Source organism: Heterodontus francisci, chromosome 1, assembly GCF_036365525.1.
Source record: "Heterodontus francisci isolate sHetFra1 chromosome 1, sHetFra1.hap1, whole genome shotgun sequence".
In the NCBI taxonomy this organism is placed as follows: domain Eukaryota; kingdom Metazoa; phylum Chordata; class Chondrichthyes; order Heterodontiformes; family Heterodontidae; genus Heterodontus; species Heterodontus francisci.
The window spans coordinates 11929023-11948101 of NC_090371.1; the positions used below are offsets into that span (position 1 = coordinate 11929023).

A 19079-nucleotide genomic window follows, 5' to 3' on the forward strand; every position below is an offset into this window, starting at 1 on the left:
GCCGTGGCTTGGTATGTTTCCTCCCACTTCAAAGACTTGAGCACGTAATCTAGACTGATACTCCAAGTGCAATACTGAGGGAGTGCTGCACGATTAGTGGTGCCATGTTTGAGATGAGATGTTAAACAGAGGCTCCGTCTGCTCTATCAGGTGACCATAAAAGATACCACGGCACTATTTGAAAAACAGCAGAGGAGTTCTCCACAATCAATATTTATCCCTCCACTAGTACACTGCAGTACAGTTTGTGGGACCTTGCTGTGCGCTAATTGGCTATGTTTCCTACATAAGAAGTAGGAGCAGGAGTAGGCCATTCAGCCCTCGACCCTGCTCCACCATTAAATAACATGGCTGATCATTCGTGGTCTTCACTTTCCTGCCTGCCCCCAATAACCCTCACTCCCTTGTAGATCAAAAATCTTCTCACTCAGCCTTGAACATATTCAAAAACCCAGTCTCCATTGCTGTCTGGAGAAGAGAATTCCAAACATTAATGGCCCTCAGAGAAGACATTCCTCCTCAAATCCATCTTAAAACAGAGACCCCTTAATTTGAAACTGTGCCCCCTAGTTCTAGATTCCCACGAGGGGAAACATCCTCTCAGCATCTACCCTGTCAAGCCCCCTCAGAATCTTATATGTTTCAATAAGATCACCTCTCATTGGAGTTTCAAAGAATGAGTATAGGCCCAACCTGCTCAACCTTTCCTCATTAGACAACCCCTTCATCCCAGGAATCAGCCGAATGAACCTTCTCTGAACTGCCTCCAATGCAAGTGTATCCCTCAAGTAAGACTATCAAAACTGTACGCAGTACTCCAGGTGTGGTCTCACCACCTCCCTGTACAGTTGTAGCAAGGCTTCCCTACTTTTATACTCCATCCCCTGTGAAAAAAATGCCAACATTCCATTTGCCTTCCTAATTACTTTCTGTACCTGCATGCTAACTTTTTGTGATTCATGTACAAGAACACCCAGGTCCCTCTACCACAGCATTCTGCAGTCTCTCTCCATGTAAATAATATTGCGCTTTTCTATTCTTCCTGCCAAAGTGGACAACCTCACTTTTCACCTATTCTACTCCATCTGCCAATTTTGTGCCCACACTCTTAAGCTAGCTGAATGTCTTTGCAAACACTATGTCCTCCTCACAACCTTGCTTTCCTATCTCTCTTCGTATCATCCGCAAATTTGGCTGCAATATACTTGGTCCCTTCATCCATATCATTAATATAGATCGTAAATAGTTGAGGCCCCAGCACTGATCCCTGTGGAACTCCACTAGTGAGTTTGCCAACCTAAAAATGCCCCATTTTTCCTGACTGTTTCCTGTTCGCCAATCCTCTATCCATGCCAATATATTACTCCCAACACCATGAGCTCTTATCTTGTGTAGTAACCTTTTATGTGGTGTACCTTATCGCATGCCTTTTAGAAATCCAAATACATTACATCTACTGGTTTCCCTTTATCCACCCTGCTCGTTACATCCTCAAAGAACTCTAATAAATTTGTCAAACACGATTTCCCTTTCATAAAACCATGTTGACTCTGCCTGATTGTCATTATGGTATTCTAAATGTCCTGCTACTAGGAGAAGGCCATTTGGCCCACTGAGCCTACTCCGCCATTCAATTGAAGAGGGCGGCATAGTGGCGCAGTGGTTAGCACTGCAGCCTCACAGCTCCAGGGACCCGGGTTCGATTCCGGGTACTGCCTGTGTGGAGTTTGCAAGTTCTCCGTGTCTGCGTGGGTTTTCTCCGGGTGCTCCGGTTTCCTCCCACAAGCCAAAAGACTTGCAGGTTGATAGGTAAATTGGCCATTATAAATTGTCACTAGTATAGGTAGGGAAATGGAGGGACAGGTGGGGATGTTTGGTAGGAATATGCGATTAGTGTAGGATTAGTATAAGTGGGTGGTTGATGTTCGGCACAGACTCGGTGGGCCGAAGGGCCTGTTTCAGTGCTGTATCTCTAATCTAATCTAATTAGATCATGGCTGATCATCTACTTCAACTTTCCTGCACTATCCCCATATCTCTTGATGTCATTTGTATCCAAATATCTATCAATTTCTGTCTTGAACTAGCTCAATGATCGAGCTTCCACAGCGCTCTGGGGTAGAGAATTCCACAGATTCACCACCCCAGGTGAAGAAATTCCTTCCTATCTCTGTCTTAAATGGCCTACCCCTTATTCTGAGACTATGTCCCCTGGTTCTAGTCTCACCAGCCAGGATAAACATCCTATCTACATCCACCCTGCCACGCCATGCAAGAATTTTGTAAGTTTCAATGAGATCACCTCTCATTCTTTGACATTCTAGAGAATACAGGCCCATTTTCTGCAACCTCTCCTCATAAGACAATCCCGCCATCCCAGTGATTAGTCTGGTGACCCTTGTTGTACTCCCTCTATGGCAAGTATATCCTTTCTTCGATAAAGAGACCGAAACTGCGCACAATACTCCAGGTGCGGTTTCACCAAGGCTCTATACAATTGCAGCAAGACATTTTTAGTCCTGCACACAAAACCCCTTGTGATGAAGGTCAATATACCTTTTGCCTTCCTAATTGCTTTCTCCACCTGCATGCTAGCTTTTAGTGACTCATGTCCTTTAGGGAAGGAAATCTGCTGTCCTTACCTGGTCTGGCCTACATGTGACTCCAGACCCACAGCAATGTGGTTAACTCTTACATGCCCTCTGAAATGGCCTAGCAAGCCACTCAGTTGTACCTAACCGCTACAAAGTCAATAAAAAGGAATGAAACCGGACGGACCACCCAGCATCGACCTAGGCACCGGTAACGACAACAGCAAACCCAGCCCTGTCGACCCTGCAAAGTCCTCCTTACTAACATCTGGGGGCATGTGCCAAAGTTGGGAGAGCTGTCCCACAGACTAGTCAAGCAACAGCCTGACATAGTCATACTCATGGAATCAATGTCCCACACACTGCCATCACCATTCCCGGGTATGTCCTGTCCCACCGGCAGGACAGACGCACCAGAGATGGTGGCACAGTGGTATACAGTAGGGAGGGAGTTGCCCTGGGAGTCCTCCGGACCCCATGAAGTCTCATGGCATCAGGTCAAACATGGGCAAGGTACCTCCTACTAATTACCACCTACCGCCCTCCCTCAGTTGATGACTCAGTACTCCTCCATGTTGAACACCACTTGGAGGAAGTGCTGAGGGTGGCATGGGCACAAAATGTACTCTGGGTGGGGGACGTCAATGTCCATCACCAAGAGTGGCTCGAGCTTGCCGAGTCCTAAAGGATATTGCTGCTAGACTGGGTCTGCAGCAGGTGGTGAGGGAACAACATACTTGACCTCGTCCTCACCAATCTGCCTGCCACAGATGCTTCTGTCCATGACTGTATTGGTAGGAGTGATCACCGCACTGTCCTTGTGGAGATGAAGTCCCGCCTTCACATTGAGGATACCGTCCATCGTGTTGTGTGGTACTATCACCGTGCTAAATGGGATAGATTTCTAACAGATCTAGCAATGCAAAACTGGGCATCCATGAGGCGCTGTGGGCCATCATCAGCAGCTGAATTGTAGTCAACCACAGTCTGTAACCTCGTGGCCCAGCATACACCCCACTCTACCATTACCATCAAGCCAGGAGACCAACACTGGTTCAATGAAGAGTGCAGGAGGGCATGCCAGGAGCAGCACCAGGCATACCTCAAAATGAGGTGTCAACCTGGTGAAGCTACAACACAGGACTATCTGCGTGCCAAATTGCGTAAGCAGCATGCGATAGACAGAGCTAAGCGATCCCATAACCAATGGATCAGATCCAAGCTCTGTCGTCCTGCCACATCCAGCCGTGAATGATGGTGGACAATTAAACAACTAACTGGAGGAGGTGGCTCCACAAACATCCCCATCCTTAATGATGGGGGAGCCCAGCACATCAGTGCGAAAGATAAGGCTGAAGCATTTGCAACAATCTTCAGCCAGAAATGCCGAGTTGATGATCCATCTCGCCTCCTCCTGAAGTCCCCAGCGTTACAGATGCCAGACTTCAGCCAATTCGATTCACTCCGCGTGATATCAAGAAACGACTGAAGGCACTGGATACTGCGAAGGCTATGGGCCCTGACAATATTCCGGCAATAGTACTGAAGACCTGTACTCCAGAACTTGCCGCGCGCCTAGCCAAGCTGTTCCAGTAGAGCTACAACACTGGCATCTACCCTGCAATGTGTAAAATTGCTCAGGTATGTCCTGTACACAAAAAGCAGGACAATTCCAACCCGGCCAATTACCGCCCCATCAGCCTACTCTCAATCACCAGTAAGTGATGGAAGGTGTCATTAACAGTGCCATCAAGCGGCACTTACTTAGCAATAACCTGCTCAGTGACGCTCAGTTTGGGTTCCGCCAGGGCCACTCAGCTCCTGACCTCGTTACAGCCTTGGTTCAAACATGGACAAAAGAGCTGAACTCAAGAGGTGAGGTGAGAGTGACTGCCCTTCACATCAAGGCAGCATTTGACTGAGTATGGCATCAAGGAGCCCTAGCAAAACTGAGGTCAATGGGAATCAGGGGGAAAACCCTCTGCTGGCTAGAGTCATACCTAGCACAAAGGAAGATGGTTGTGGTTGTTGGAGGTCAATTATCTGAGCTCCCGGACATCACTGCAGGAGTTCCTCAAGGTAGTGTCCTGGGCCCAACCATCTTCAGCTGCTTCATCAATGACCTTCCTTCAATCATAAGGTCAGAAATGGGGATGTTTGCTGATGATTGCACAATGTTCAGCACCATTCATGACTCCTCAGATACTGAAACAGTCAGTGTAGAAATGCAGCAACACCTGGACAATATCCAGGCTTGGGCTGATAAGTGGCAAGTAACATTCGCGCCACACAAGTGCCAGGCAATGACCATCTCCAACGAGAGAGAATCTAACCATCTCCCCTTGACATTCAACGGCATTACCATCGCTGAATCCCCCACTATCAACATCCTAGGGGCTACCATTGACCAGAAACTGAACTGGAGTAGCCATATAAATACTGTGGCTACAACAGCAGGTCAGAGGCTAGGAAAACTGAGGCGAGTAACTCACCTCCTGAATCCCCAAAGCCTGTCTACCATCTACAAGGCACAAGTCAGGAGTGTGATGGAATACTCTCCACTTGCCTGGATGGGTGCAGCTCCAACAACACTCAAGAAGCTCGACACCATCCAGGACAAAGCAGCCCACTTGATTGGCACCCCATCTACAAACATTCACTCCCTCCACCACCGACGCACAGTGGCAGCAGTGCGTACCATCTACAAGATGCACTGCAGCAATGCACCAAGGCTCCTTAGACAGCACCTTCCAAACCCGCGACCTCTACCAACTAAAAGGACAAGGGCAGCAAATACATGGGAACACCACCACCTGCAAGTTCCCCTCCAAGTCACACACCATCCTGACTTGGAACTATATCTCTGTTCCTTCACTGTCGCTGGGTCAAAATCCTGGAACTCCCTTCCTAACAGCACTGTGGCTGTACCTACCCCAAATGGACTGCAGCAGTTCAAGAAGGCAGCTCACCACCACCTTCTCAAGGGTAATTAGGGATGGGCAATAAATGCTGGCCTGGCCAGCACCGCCCACATCCCATGAATGAATAATTAAAAATGAACAAGGACACCCAGGTCCCTATGGACACCAACACTCCCTAACCTCTGACCATTTAAGAAATACTTTCTGTTTTTTCTACCAAAGTGGATCACTTCACACTTATTCACATTATATTCTGCATGTCATGTGCTTGCCCATTCACTTAGTCTGTCCAAATCCCCTTGAAGCCTCCTTGCATCCTCCTCATAACTTACATTCCCTCCTCGTTTTGTGTCATCAGCAAATTTGGAAATATTTAGTTTAGTTTAGAGATACAGCACTGAAACAGGCCCTTCGGCCCACCGAGTCTGTGCCGACCATCAACCACCCATTTATACTAATCCTACACTAATCCCATATTCCTACCACATCCCCACCTGTCCCTATATTTCCCTACCACCTACCTATACTGGGGGCAATTTATAATGGCCAATTTACCTACCAACCTGCAAGTCTTTTGGCTAGTGAGAGAAAACCAGAGCACCCGGAGAAAACCCATGCAGACACAGGGAGAACTTGCAAACTCCACACAGGCAGTACCCAGAATTGAACCCAGGTCGCTGGAGCTGTGAGGCTGCAGTGCTAACCACTGCGCCACTGTGTATTGCATTTGGTCCTCACATCCAAATCATTGATATAGATTGTGAACAGCTGTGATCTCAGCACCAATCCTTGCGTTACCCTACTAGTAACAGCCTGCCATCCTGAGAACGACCCGTTTATGCCCACTCTCATGTGCTCTAGTTTTGTTGACTAACCTCCTGTGTGGGACCTTATCAAAAGCCTTCTGAAAATCCAAATACACCACATCCACTGGTTCTCTTTTATCTATGCTACAAGTAACATCCTCAAAAAACTCCAACAGGTCTGTCAAACATGATTTCCCTTTCGTAAATCCATGTTGACTCTGCACAATCATATTATTATTTTCTAAGTGTCCAGTTATCACATCCTTTATAATAGATTCTAATATTTTTCCTACTACAGACATCAAACTAACAGTTCTGTCGTTCCCTGTTTTCTCTCCCGCTCCTTTCTGAAATAATGGGGTGATATTTGCTACTTTCCAGTTTGCAGAAATCTTTCCAGAATCTATAGAAATTTGAAAGATAACCATCAATGCATCCACTACCTCTAAGCCACCTCCTTCAACACTCTGGGATGCAGCTCATTTGGTCCAGGGGATTTATCAACCTCTTAATTAATAATAATTTCTTTTAGTTCCTCATTTTCACTAGTTGCTTGTTTCCCTATATGTCTGGGAGCTTTTCTGTATCTTCATCTGCAAAAACAGATACAAAGTAATTGTTTAGTTTCTCTGCCATTTCCCTATTCTCCATTATAAATTCTCCTGTCTTCGCCTGTAATGGATCCACATTTGTCCTTGCTAATCTTTTCCTTTTCATATACTTAAAGAATTTTATAAATTAATAATGGATTCTAGCATTTTCCCAATGACAGATGTTAGACTAAATGGCCTATAGTTGCCTGCTTTCTGTCACTCCCCCTTTCAAGAACAGAGGTGGGACCTTTCCAGAATCTAGGAAATTTTGGAAGGTTATAACTAATGCATTTGCCTAGGTTGCAGGCCATCGGATCCAGGGGACTTGTCAGCCTTTAGCCCCATGAGTTTTCCTTGTACTTTTTCTCTCGTGATAGTAATTGTTTTACTTCCCTCACTCCTTTTTGCCTCTTCATTTTCTGCTACTCTTGGGATGCTTCTTGTGTCTTCTACTGTGCAGCCAGATACAAAATACTTGTTCAAAATCTCTGACATTTCCTTATTTCCCATTTTTAATTCCCCAGTCTCATCCTGTAAGGGAGCAACATCATTTTAGCTACTCTTCCTTTTATATATTTGTAGAAGCTTTTACTGTTTTTATATTTCTTGCTAGTTTACTCTCATACCCTAATTTTTCCCTCTAATTTTTTTAAGTCATCCACTGCTGCTTTCTAAAGTTTTCCCAATCTTCTGACCTAACACTAATCTTTGCAGCATTATATGCCTTTTCTTTCAGTTTTATACCATCCTTAACTTCTTTAGTTATCCACGGATGGTGCATTCTTCTCACAGTATTTCTTTCTCAATGGAATATATCTTTGTTGAGAGTTATGAAATATTGCCTTAAATATCTGCCAGTGTTTCTCGACTGCCTTAACTGTTAACTTATTTTCCTAGGCCACTTTAGCCAACTCTGTCTTCATAAACTTTAATAAAGAGGCAATTGCAAGGGTAAGGACACTAGTTTCAGACCCAAACTTCTCACCCACTGAATGCGAAATTCTATCACGTTATGATCACTCTTGCCCAGAGGATCCTTTGCTATTACACATTAGCTGCTCTAAAATAACCTGCTCCCGGGTTGGTTCCAGAATCTATTTGTTTAAAAAAGTGTCCCTAATACACTCTATAAACTCATCCTCCAGTCTACCTTTGCCAATTTGATTAGTCAAATCTATAAAAAGATTAAAACTGCCCACAATTATTGCAGTCCCTTTCCTATAAGCCTGTTATTTCTTAACTGATATTCTCATAGTTTCGAGCCTATAAACTACTCCCACCAGTAACTTCTTTCCTTTTCTATTTCTCATCTCCTGATTCTACATCTTGATCTTCTGAGCCAAGACCATTTCTCGCTACTGTACTGATTTCATCCTATATTAAAAGTTAGCACACCTCCTTTTGCTTTCTTCCTCTGAAATGTCAAATACCCTTGAATATTTAGTTCCCAGTCTTGATCACAATGCAACTATGTCTCTGTAATGGCTATCAGACATCATACCCATTTATTTCTATTGACGCTTTCAATTTATCCATCTTGTTACAAATGCTGTGTGCATTCAGATACAGAACTATTAATTCGGTCTTTTTATCATTTTTCCCTACTCTGACCTTATTTGCTGGTGTACTTTTGTTTGTACGCTCTGTCCCTTCCTGACACACTCTGGTTATTATTACCCATGTCACTACCGTACATTATTGCCTCGTCTTTTCTTGTTAACTTTCTGACTTTCCCCTCACCTGAACCCTCCCCCCGACTATTTAGTTTAAAGCTCTCTGCAGCCTTAGTTATATAATTTGCCAGGACACTGGTCCCAGCGCAGTTCAGGTGAAGGCCATCCAAACAGTACAGCTCCCTCTTTCTCCAGTACTGCTGCTAGTGCCCCATGAGTCGAAACCCATTTCTCCCATACCAATCTTTGAGCCATGCAATCAACTCTCTGATCTTATTGACCCTATGCAATTTGCTCGTGGCTCAGGTAGTAATCCAGAGATTACCACCTATGTGGTTCTGCTTTTTAATTTAGCCCCTAGCTGCTCATACTCTCTCAGCAGAATTTGTTCTTAGTCCTACCCACATGGACCATGACAACTATATCCTTCCCTTCCCACTCCAAGTTCCTCTCTGGCCCCAAGGAGATGTTCTTAACCCTGGCACAGGTCAGGCAACATAGCCTTCAGGACTCACACTCTCAGCTGCAGAGATCAGTATCTCTTCCCCTAACTATACTGTCTACTACTACATTCCTTTTTATTCCCCTCAACTTAAATGACCCCCTGTACCACGGTGCTGTGGTCAGTTTGCTCATCTTCCCTGCAGTCCTTGCTCTCGTCCACAAGCTGCAAGAACCTCAAACCTGTTGGCCAAGTGCAAGGGCTGCGGCTCCTCCATTGCTACCTTCTGGATCCCCATACCTGCCTCACTCGTAGTCACACCTGCCTGTCCCTGAGCGCGGACCAAATCTGAACTACCTAGCCTAAGGGGTGTGACTGTCTTCTGGAACAAAGGGTCCAAGTAACTTTCTCCCTCCCTGATGCATCATAGTGTCCAAATCTCGAACTCCAGCTCAACAATTCTGAGCCGTAGTTGCTCGAGCTGCAAACACTTAGTGCAGATGTGGTTGTAGTGGATCACACTGGTGTCCACTAGGTCCCACATGCTACAGCTGCAAGAATCACCTGTCCTGCCATCTCTATTGTGTTTTATTTACCTAATTAGGTTTCAAATTTAGAATTATCTGAATGATGATCTGTAGTTATATCAAGTAGTTTAACTAGTTAAGCTACAAATTTAATACAATACTTACATCTCCCCAGCATCCAGTTTAAAATACTGCCCCAGTTTAGAAAAGCTCACCAGTCACCTAACTGCTCCCTAATTGATGCCTGTAAGCTTCTGCTCTCAGGTCTCACCGTCTCCAGTTCCCTCTCTTGGATCACTTGCTTGTTCTGTAAAAGATCAGAACAGCACCTCCTCCCTCACTGCATCAAATTCCCACACGTACCAAATTCCCAAGTTAAGCACACTGTTGTATAGCAGTCAGTCAAGCAGAACTTCATAAAAATACTTCATTGGCTGTCAAGAGTTTTGGGACATCGTCAGCTAAGAAAGGTGTTTATAAAAATGTTTTTTGGTTCTTTCACTTGTTTCAATCTCACCAACTACACCCAAGCTCCCACAAACCACGCAGTCAGTTCTGATATCAGGAAATTGTGGTTGAAGGCAAGAAAGGTGAAACAAAACTTGGGTTTCATAAGCCTGTAGATTGTAGAAGGAACATTTACTGACCAGTTGTTTATCTGCCTTCTGTTGAGTTAACAGCTTCTCCTTGAAGCATATTGGAAATCAAACTATGTCGTTCAAAGACAGCAGTAAAACTGGTCTACAAAATGTCAGTATAAACAGACTGAGATGTAGCCTATATAACCCTAGTTTAAACAGAACCAGAGTGAAGAAGTGCAGGAGGTCATTCGGCCCATTGAGCCTGTGCTGGCTCTTTGGTACAGCTATCCAATTATTCGCACCCCTTTGTTCTTTCCCCATAGCCCTGCAAGTTTTTTCCCTTCAAGTTTTTTTTTATTCGTTCATGGGATGTGGGCTCTGCTGGCCAGGCCAGCATTTATTTCCCACTCCTAATTGCTCTCGAGAAGGTGGTGGTGAGCTGCCTTCTTGAACTCCTGCAGTCCTTGCAGTGTAGGTACACCCACAGTGCCGTTAGTAAGGGAGTTCCAAGATTTTGACCCAGCAACAGTGAAGGAACGGCAATACAGTTCCATGTCAGGATGGTGTGTGACTTGGAGGGGAACTTGCAGATGGTGGTGTTCCCATACATCTGTTGCCCTTGTCCTTCTAGGTGGTAGAATTCGCAAGTTTGGCAGGTGCTGTTGAAGGAGCCTTGGGAGTTGCTGCAATGCATCCTGTAGATGGTACATACTGCTGCCACTGTGCATCAGTGGTGGAGGGAGTGAATGTTTGTAGATGGGGTGCCAATCAAGTGGGCTGCTTTGTCCTGCATGGCATCGAGCTTCTTGAGTGTTGTTGGAGCTGCACCCATCCAGGCAAGTGGAGAGTATTCCATCACACTCCTGACTTGTGCCTTGTAGGTGATGGACAGGCATTGGGGAGTCAGGAGGTGAGTTACTCACCACAGAATTCCCAGCCTCTGACCTGTCCTTATAGCCACACTATTTATGTGGCTGGTCCAGTTCAGTTTCTGGTCAATGGTAACCCCCAGGATGTTGATAGTGGGGGATTCAGTGTTAGTAATGCCGTTGAATGTCAAGGGGAGATGGTTTGATTCTCTCTTGTTTGAGAGAGTCATTGCCTGGCACTTGTGTGGTGCGAATGTTACTTGCCACTTATCAGCCCAAGCCAGGATGTTGTCCAGGTCTTGCTGCATCAGGACATGGGCTGCTTCAGTATCTGATGAGTCGCGAATGGTGAACATTGTGGAATCAGCAAACATCACCACTTCTGACCTTATGATGGAGGGAAGGTCATTGAAGAAGCAGCTGAAAGTATTGGGCCTCAGACACTACCCTGAGGAACTCCTTCAGTGATGTTCTGGGACTGAGACGATTGCCCTCCAACAACCACAACCATCTTCCTTTGTGCTAGGTATGACTCCAGCAATGGAGAGTCTTCCCACTGATTCCCATTGACTCCATTTTTGCTCGGGCTCCTTGATGCCACACTCAGTCAAATGCTGCCTTGATGTCAAGGGCAGTCACTCTCATCTCACCTCTTTTGTCCATGTTTGGATCAAGGCTGTAATGAGGTCATTTGCTAAGTGGATCTGGCGGAACCCAAACTGAGGGTCACTTTACAGGTTATTATTGAGCAAGTGCTGCTTCATAGCACTGTCAATGAAGCCTTCCATCAGTTTACTGATGAAAGAGTAGACTGAAAGGGCGGTAATTGGCAGGATTGGATTTTTCCTGCTTTTCGTGGATTGTGCGGTGGCCACTCCTACCAATACTGTCATGGACAGATGCATCTGCGACAGGTAAATTGGTGAGGAGAAGGTTAAGTAAGTTATTCCTTCTTATTGGCTCCCTCACCACCTGCCACAGACCCAGTCTAGCAGCTATGTCCTTTCGGACTCAGCCAGCTCGGTCAGCAGTGGTGCTACCAAGCCACTTTTGGTGATGGACATTGAAGTCCTCCACCCAGAATACATTCCGTGTCCAATTCGCTTTTGAATATTACTATTGAATCTGCTTCCACTGCCCTTTCAAGCAGTGCATTCCAGATCACAACAGTTCACTGTGTGAAAATATGTTTTTTCATGTTGCCTCTGGGTTTGTTGTCAGAAAAGACAACAAAAGAAAGTCACATTTATATAGTTACATAAAATACCAATTAGGAGCAGAAGTAGGCTATTCAGCCTCTCGGGTCTGCTCCGCCATTCAATAAGATCATGGCTGATCTGTGTCTCAAATTCCCATCTACCCCCAATAACCTTTGATTCCCTTGCTGAACAAGAATCTATTTATGCCTGCCTTAAAAATATTCAATGTCCCCACCTCCACCACCTTCTGAGTGTTCCAAAGTCACACACCCTCAGAGAGAAAATATTTCTCTTCATCTCGGTCATAGGAGCAGGAGTGGGCCATTCAGCCCATCAAGCCTGCCCCACCATTCAATATGATCATGGCTGATTTTCCACTTCAATGCCTTTTTCCCATACTATCCTCATATCCCCTTATATCATTGGTATTTAGAAATCTGTCAATCACTGCTTTAAACATACTCGATGACTGAGCTTCCACAGCCCTCTGGGATACAGAATTCCAAAGATTCATAACCGTCCGAGAAAATAAATTTCTTCTCACCTTGGTCCTAAATGGCTTCCTCCTTAGTTTGAAATTGTGTCCCCAACCAGGGGAATCATCTTATCTGCATCTACCCTGTCTATCACTTTATGTATTTTATAGGTTTCAATGAGATCACCTCTCATTCTTCGAAACTAGAGAATACAGGTCCAGTTTCCCCAATCTCTCTTCATAGGACAGTCCCGCCATCCCGGGAACAAGTCTGGTGAACCTTCGTTGCACTCCCTCTATGTCCTAAAAGGGCGATTCCTAATTTTAAAACAGTGCCCCCCTAGTTCTGGACTCACCCACAAGAGGAAACATCCTCGCCACATCCATGTTGTCAAGACCGTTCAGGATCTTATATACTTCAATCAAATCTCCCTTCACTCTTCTAAACTCCAGTGAAAACAAGCCTAGCATGTCCAACCTTTCCACATAAGACAACTCGTTCATACCAGGTATCAATCTAGTAAATAAAAACAATAAATGCTGGAACCACTGAGTAGGTCTGGCAGCATCTGTGAAAAGAGAAGCAGAGTTAACGTTTCGGGTCAGTGACCCTTCTTCTTCCGAGCATTTCTTGTTTTTATTTCAGATTTCCAGCATCCGCAGTATTTTGCTTTTATATCAATCTAGTAAATCTCATCTGAACCTCCTCCAACGCATTTACATCCTTCCTTAAATAAGGAGACCAAAACTGCACACAGGTATTCAAGATGTGGTTTCACCAATGCCTTGTATAACAAACATAACATCCTTACTTTTATTTTCAATTCCTCTTGTAATAAAGGATAGCATTTCATTAGCATTCTTTATTACTTGCTGTACCTGCATACTAACTTTTAGTGATACATGCACTAGAACACCTAGATCCCTCTGCACCTCGGAATTCTGCAGTCGTTCTCCATTTAAGTAATACTCTGCTTTTTTATTCTTCCTTTCACAAAAGCACTTTATGAACAATTAAGTACTTTTGAAGTGTAGTTACTGTTGTTAAGTAGGAAATATGGCAGCCAATTTGTGCATAATAAGCTCCCATGAGCAGCAATGAGATAAATGATCACATCATCTGTTCTAGATGTTGTTTGAGAGATAAACATTGGCCAGGACACCAGGTAGAATTCTAAAATAAAAGGAAAATACTGCAGATGCTGGAACTCTGAAATAAAAACAAGAAATGCTGGAGATCTGGCCGAATCTGTGGAGAGACAAGCAGAGTTAATGCTTCAGGTCAGTGACCCTTCATCAGTTCGGACCTGACGCATTAACTCTGCTTCTCTCTCCACAGATGCTGCCAGACCTGCTGAGTATTTCCAGCATTTCTTGTTTCTATACCAGGTAGAACTCCCGATTTTCTTCATGGGAACTTTTACATCCATCTTAAAAAGCAGACAGGATTTCAATTTAACCTCCCACCTGAATATGGCACATTTGACAGTGCAACGCTCCCTCAGTATAGTCTAGGTTATGTGCTCAAGCCACTCAAGAGAGATGCAAACCCACAATCTTCTGACTCAGAGGCGAGAGTACTGCCCGCTGAGCCACGGCTGACATCTAACATAGCTGTGCCAGATGGGGTCAGGACCCCTGGACTAGGAAAGAGGGAAAATTCAACAACATCCAGCTTCCAGAGGCCCCTTTGCAGGAAGCAAGAGGCTGAGAGCAGGCAGGATTGGGCTCTGCTGAGATGCGTTCCATGGTTGAATTGCCTGCATTCCCAAAGAGTGACAACTGGTGCAAGGTGCACACAGGTCACTGTGCCTAGGGATTTGTATCCCAACAAATGATCAGCTATTTAAGATGAGGAAACTTGGTGCAGAAGGGGTCGAATACTGAATTGAATCCCGTTGTTTTCAGCTTTTTGTTTTCCTTTTTTAGAAAAAATTAGATCCACGTGGAGATGACGAGAAAAGTCAGGAATGTTGGTAATCTCAAAATAAACAGAAAATGCTGGAATCGCCATAGACCCTACAGTGCATTCCAAGCAGATTCCAGATTCTTAGACATCCCATTAGGTGTTCAGGTTATCTGGGGTGATCTCACTCGTGGCCCCCTCTCTCTTTCTACACAGAATTACACAGATGTTGGCATGACAGCAGAGAGACTGAGTACAATCCCCACACGGTCTGTTCCACAAAACTCTGGAGAGATGCCCCAACCCAGCAGCCTCCAGCGATAAAGTTACATTCCTGCACAGCCCTAGTTAGCATTTCAAACTGCAGCAGGTCCCATTGAAATAGAAACAGTCCATTCAGCCCCATAGGTCTATGCTAGTGATTTTCCTCCAGCACCAAATCCAGTGTGAAATTTCCTACTGCTTTTTAGGACATTTATCAACAAACAGAACGCCAACCATTTTCTGACCAGCAGTCCATGATATTCACGCATCCATAACCACTACACCATCCAGCACAGCAGCCCCTAGATATTCATGTATCCCACACTAATACACCTCCAAGCACAGCCCAGCTAACAGTCCATATGTGCTCATATATTCACGCAATCCATATTATCACATCCCGACCCTCGTGATTCCAGCACTAACATGTTAATACCAGAGAACCAGGTATCCACCTTTTTACACCACTACCCCTTCTCAATTTACTCTCCATGTCTTCAGATGTTATTGACTTCCAGTGACAGACAGTTCGAGTGGTGTCACCTGCCCTCCAGACATGCTCAAAGCCCTATACACGATTAGTCTTGGCCAGGGTCAAGCCTGCTCACGATCCCAATACACGTCCATCCTAGTCACAGGAGTGCGTTCAGGAGAGGTAGCCCTATCCAAAGTTTCCTTAGCCCAAATGATAAGCCCCTAAACCACTGCCCTGCATGAGGAATACGCTCCACTTGTCAAGATGGGTGCAGCTCAAGAAGCTCAACACCATCCAGGACAAAGCAGACACTTGACTGGCACCCCATACACAAACATTCATGCCCTCCACCACCGACACACAGTGGCAGCAGACTGTACCATATACAAGATGCACTGCCACAACTCACTAAGGCTCCTTCAACAGCACCTTCCAAACCCACAACTTCTACCATCTAGAAGGACAAGGGCAGCAGATGCACGGGAACACCACCACTTGCAAATTCCCCTCCAAGCCACACACCATCCTGACTTGGAACTATATCACTGTCGCTGGGTCAAAATCCTGGAACTCCCTTCCCAACAGCACTGTGGGTATACTAACACCCCAAGGATTGCAGCAGTTCAAGGCGGCAACTCACCACCACCTTCTCAAGGGTCATTCAGGATGGGCAATAAATGCCAGCCTTGCCAGCTACGGCCATATCCCATGAATGAATAAACATAAAAGTCAACTCAGCACAGATTGGGGTTGGAACCTGGGTTCTTCTGCTTTCTAAGGCTAATACCCATTCCCCTTTGGCAGGAAGACCGATCTTTTCACAAACAATGACTGACATGAAAAACCCTTTGGTCTATCCAGTTGGTCCCATATATATATATATATGTGTCCACCCCAACTGAAACCATATGATCTCCTGGGAAATGCGAAACAGATAAAAACCAAGGCCAGTTTGGTGGATAAACATCTGGTAAATTCCTCTCTGACCCCCTTAAGAGATTGAACCTAGTACAGGAGATCACTTGGCCTTGATAATTCTTTTACTAGTAATTCTTCAGCACTTTGTAACATTTTGTTACGTTAAAGGTGCACAATATAAATGCAAGTTGTCGTTACTACATTTATTTTAGCAGACCGGTCCTGAGCTGTGGTTTACTACCCTGTGGCTGCCTAGTTTATAAAGGTCATTATGGGGAAATTCTATTCAAACTTGAACAACAGACAAGCAGTCATTTGAAAGCTGTTGTTTATTTTCTAACCAGCAGAATCCCTCTTCCCAGTGGTCTTGTGTGATTGCCTTTAAGAGTAATGTACCTTTAAGATCTTAGTATACTGATGAGCTGAGTACCAGGATGCAGTTATGTGACTACATGCCAGTCCCGCTCTGTAACACCAAGAGGCAAAATTTGCAAATAGATAGCTCTGTACTGTATATAGTTAGCTGTTTAATAAACCTGTTTGGAGATCTTCAACTATCTGAACTCCATGCATTCATTATATGTTGCATCAGACAACATAGAACCACAGAATCCAGCCAGGGCCGGATGGATTGCATCCCAGGTTGTTAAAGGAAGCCAAGGAGGAAATAGCAGATGCGCTGAGGATCATCTTCAAATTCTCACTAGATACAGGAGACGTATCAGATGATTGGAGGTCTGCGAACGTTGTACCATTGTTTAAAAAGGGTGCGAAGGATAGGCCAAATAATTATAGGCCGGTCAGTCTGACCTCTGTGGCAGGTAAATTGTTACAATCTATTCTGAGACACAGGATAAACAGCCACTTAGAAAGGCATGGATTAATCAGGGATAGTCATGATGGATTTGTTAAGGGAATGTCATGTCTTACAAACTTAATTGAGTTTTTTGAGGAAGTAACAAGAAGAATTGATGAGGGTAGTGCAGTGGATGTGGTCTACATGGATTTTAGTAAGGCATTTGACAAGGTCCCACATGGCAGACTGGTCAGATACAGGAGAATGTGGCAAGTTGGATCCAGAATTGGCTCAGGGCCAGAAAACAAAGGGTAGTCGTCGACGGATGTTTTTGTGAATGGAAAGCTTTTTCCAGTGGCGTTCCACAGGGCTCAGTGTTGGGTCCCTTGCTGTGTGTGGTATATATTAATGATTTGGACTTAAATGTGGGAGGCATGATTGGGAAATTTGCTGATGACACAAAAATTGGCCATGTAGTTGGTAGTGAAGAGAATAGCTGTAGACTCCAGAATGATATCAATGGTTTGGTTGAGTGGGCAGAAAAGTGGTAAACGGAATTCAATCCAGAGAAGTGTGAGGTAATGCATTTGGGGAGGGCAAATAAAGCGAGAGAATACACAATAAACTGGAGGATATTGAGAGGGGTAGAAGAAGTGAGAGACCTTGGAGTGCATGTCCACATGTCCCTGAAGGTGGCAGGGCAAGTAGATAGAGTGGTGAAGAACACATATGGAATGCTTTCCCTTATTGGCCGAGGTATAGAATACAAAAGCAGGGATGTAATGCTGGAACTGTATAAAACACTGGTTAGGCCACAGCTGGAGTATTGCGTACAGTTCTGGTCACCACATTACAGGAAGGACATAATTACTCTGGAGAGACTATGGTGGAGATTTACAAGAATGTTGCCAGGGCTTGAAAATTGCAGCTGTGAGGAAAGATTGGATAGGCTAGGGTTGTTTTCCTTAGAACAAAGGAGGAAGAGGGGTGACTTAATTGAGGTGTACAAAATTATGAGGGGCCTAGATACAGCACACAAGGACCTGTTTAACCTAGTGGAGAGGTCAATTACCAGGGAGTACCAATTTAAGGTGGAAGGATTAGCGGGGCTATGGAAAGTGGGATTGGATTGGACAGCTAGTTTTTTCAGCCGGCGTAGACACGATGGGCTGAATAGCCTCCTTCTGCACCGTAATTTGTCTATGGATGTACAACATAAAGAAGCATCTCATTTCAAGTGGACATGCAGACAGGAGCAGCACTCCGCACATCCGCAGAATGTAACAACAAATGGGAGCAGCGTTGTTATACATTGTGGAAGGAGAAATTTGCAGGGATATGAGGAAAGCACAGGGGGAAGTGGGACTAATCTGATAGCTCTTTCAGCAAGCCGGCACAGGCACTACAGGCTGAATCATACAATGAAACACCACAGAATGAGGCCATTCAGCTTATCGTGCGTATGCCAGCTCTTACAGAGAGCTGGCCAATTAGTCCCTTTCCCCGTAATGCTAGCTAATTTTCCCCCTTCAAGTCGAGATCTAATTCTCCTTTGAAAGTTATTTATGAATGGCTTCTTTCTGTGTTGTGTGAATGATAGTGCTCCACATAATGGCATTTCCCTTTGAAATGCAATATTTGCAAGCAATTTGCACACAGCAAAACCACAGAAACAGGGAGAGGAAATGGCATATTCCTCCCAACCTTTTGATGTTGTCAGTTGAGGGAGGAATGTTAGCCTGGACACCAGGAGAACTCTCTGCCCTCCTGAGGGAAAAGCGGCTTCAACTTAACCTCACATTCATATTACAAACGAACCTGGAAAAGTAGCACAAACTTGAAGAAAATAAAGGTAGTACAGACCCCAATAATAAGCCCGTGATTTGAAAGAAAACTAGTACTTACACAGGCTTTGTAACTTAACTGCAAATATTTTGCCAACTTGTATTCAGGAGAAAAGTCAAAGTGGAAATTCAAACATGCTTGCAATACTAGTGGGATATTTCTTGGGTACTTCAGAGGACATGGTCTCCTGGCCTTTGC

The 19079-nt window shown here is 44.8% G+C and overlaps 1 protein-coding gene across 2 annotated transcripts in view; it reads right to left on the bottom strand.

Moving 5' to 3' along the window:
• The window catches only part of LOC137367712 (rab11 family-interacting protein 1-like), a 146053-nt gene that overhangs the window by 78905 nt on the left and 48069 nt on the right, over positions 1 to 19079 (bottom strand). The gene's annotated exons all lie outside the window — the stretch shown is intronic.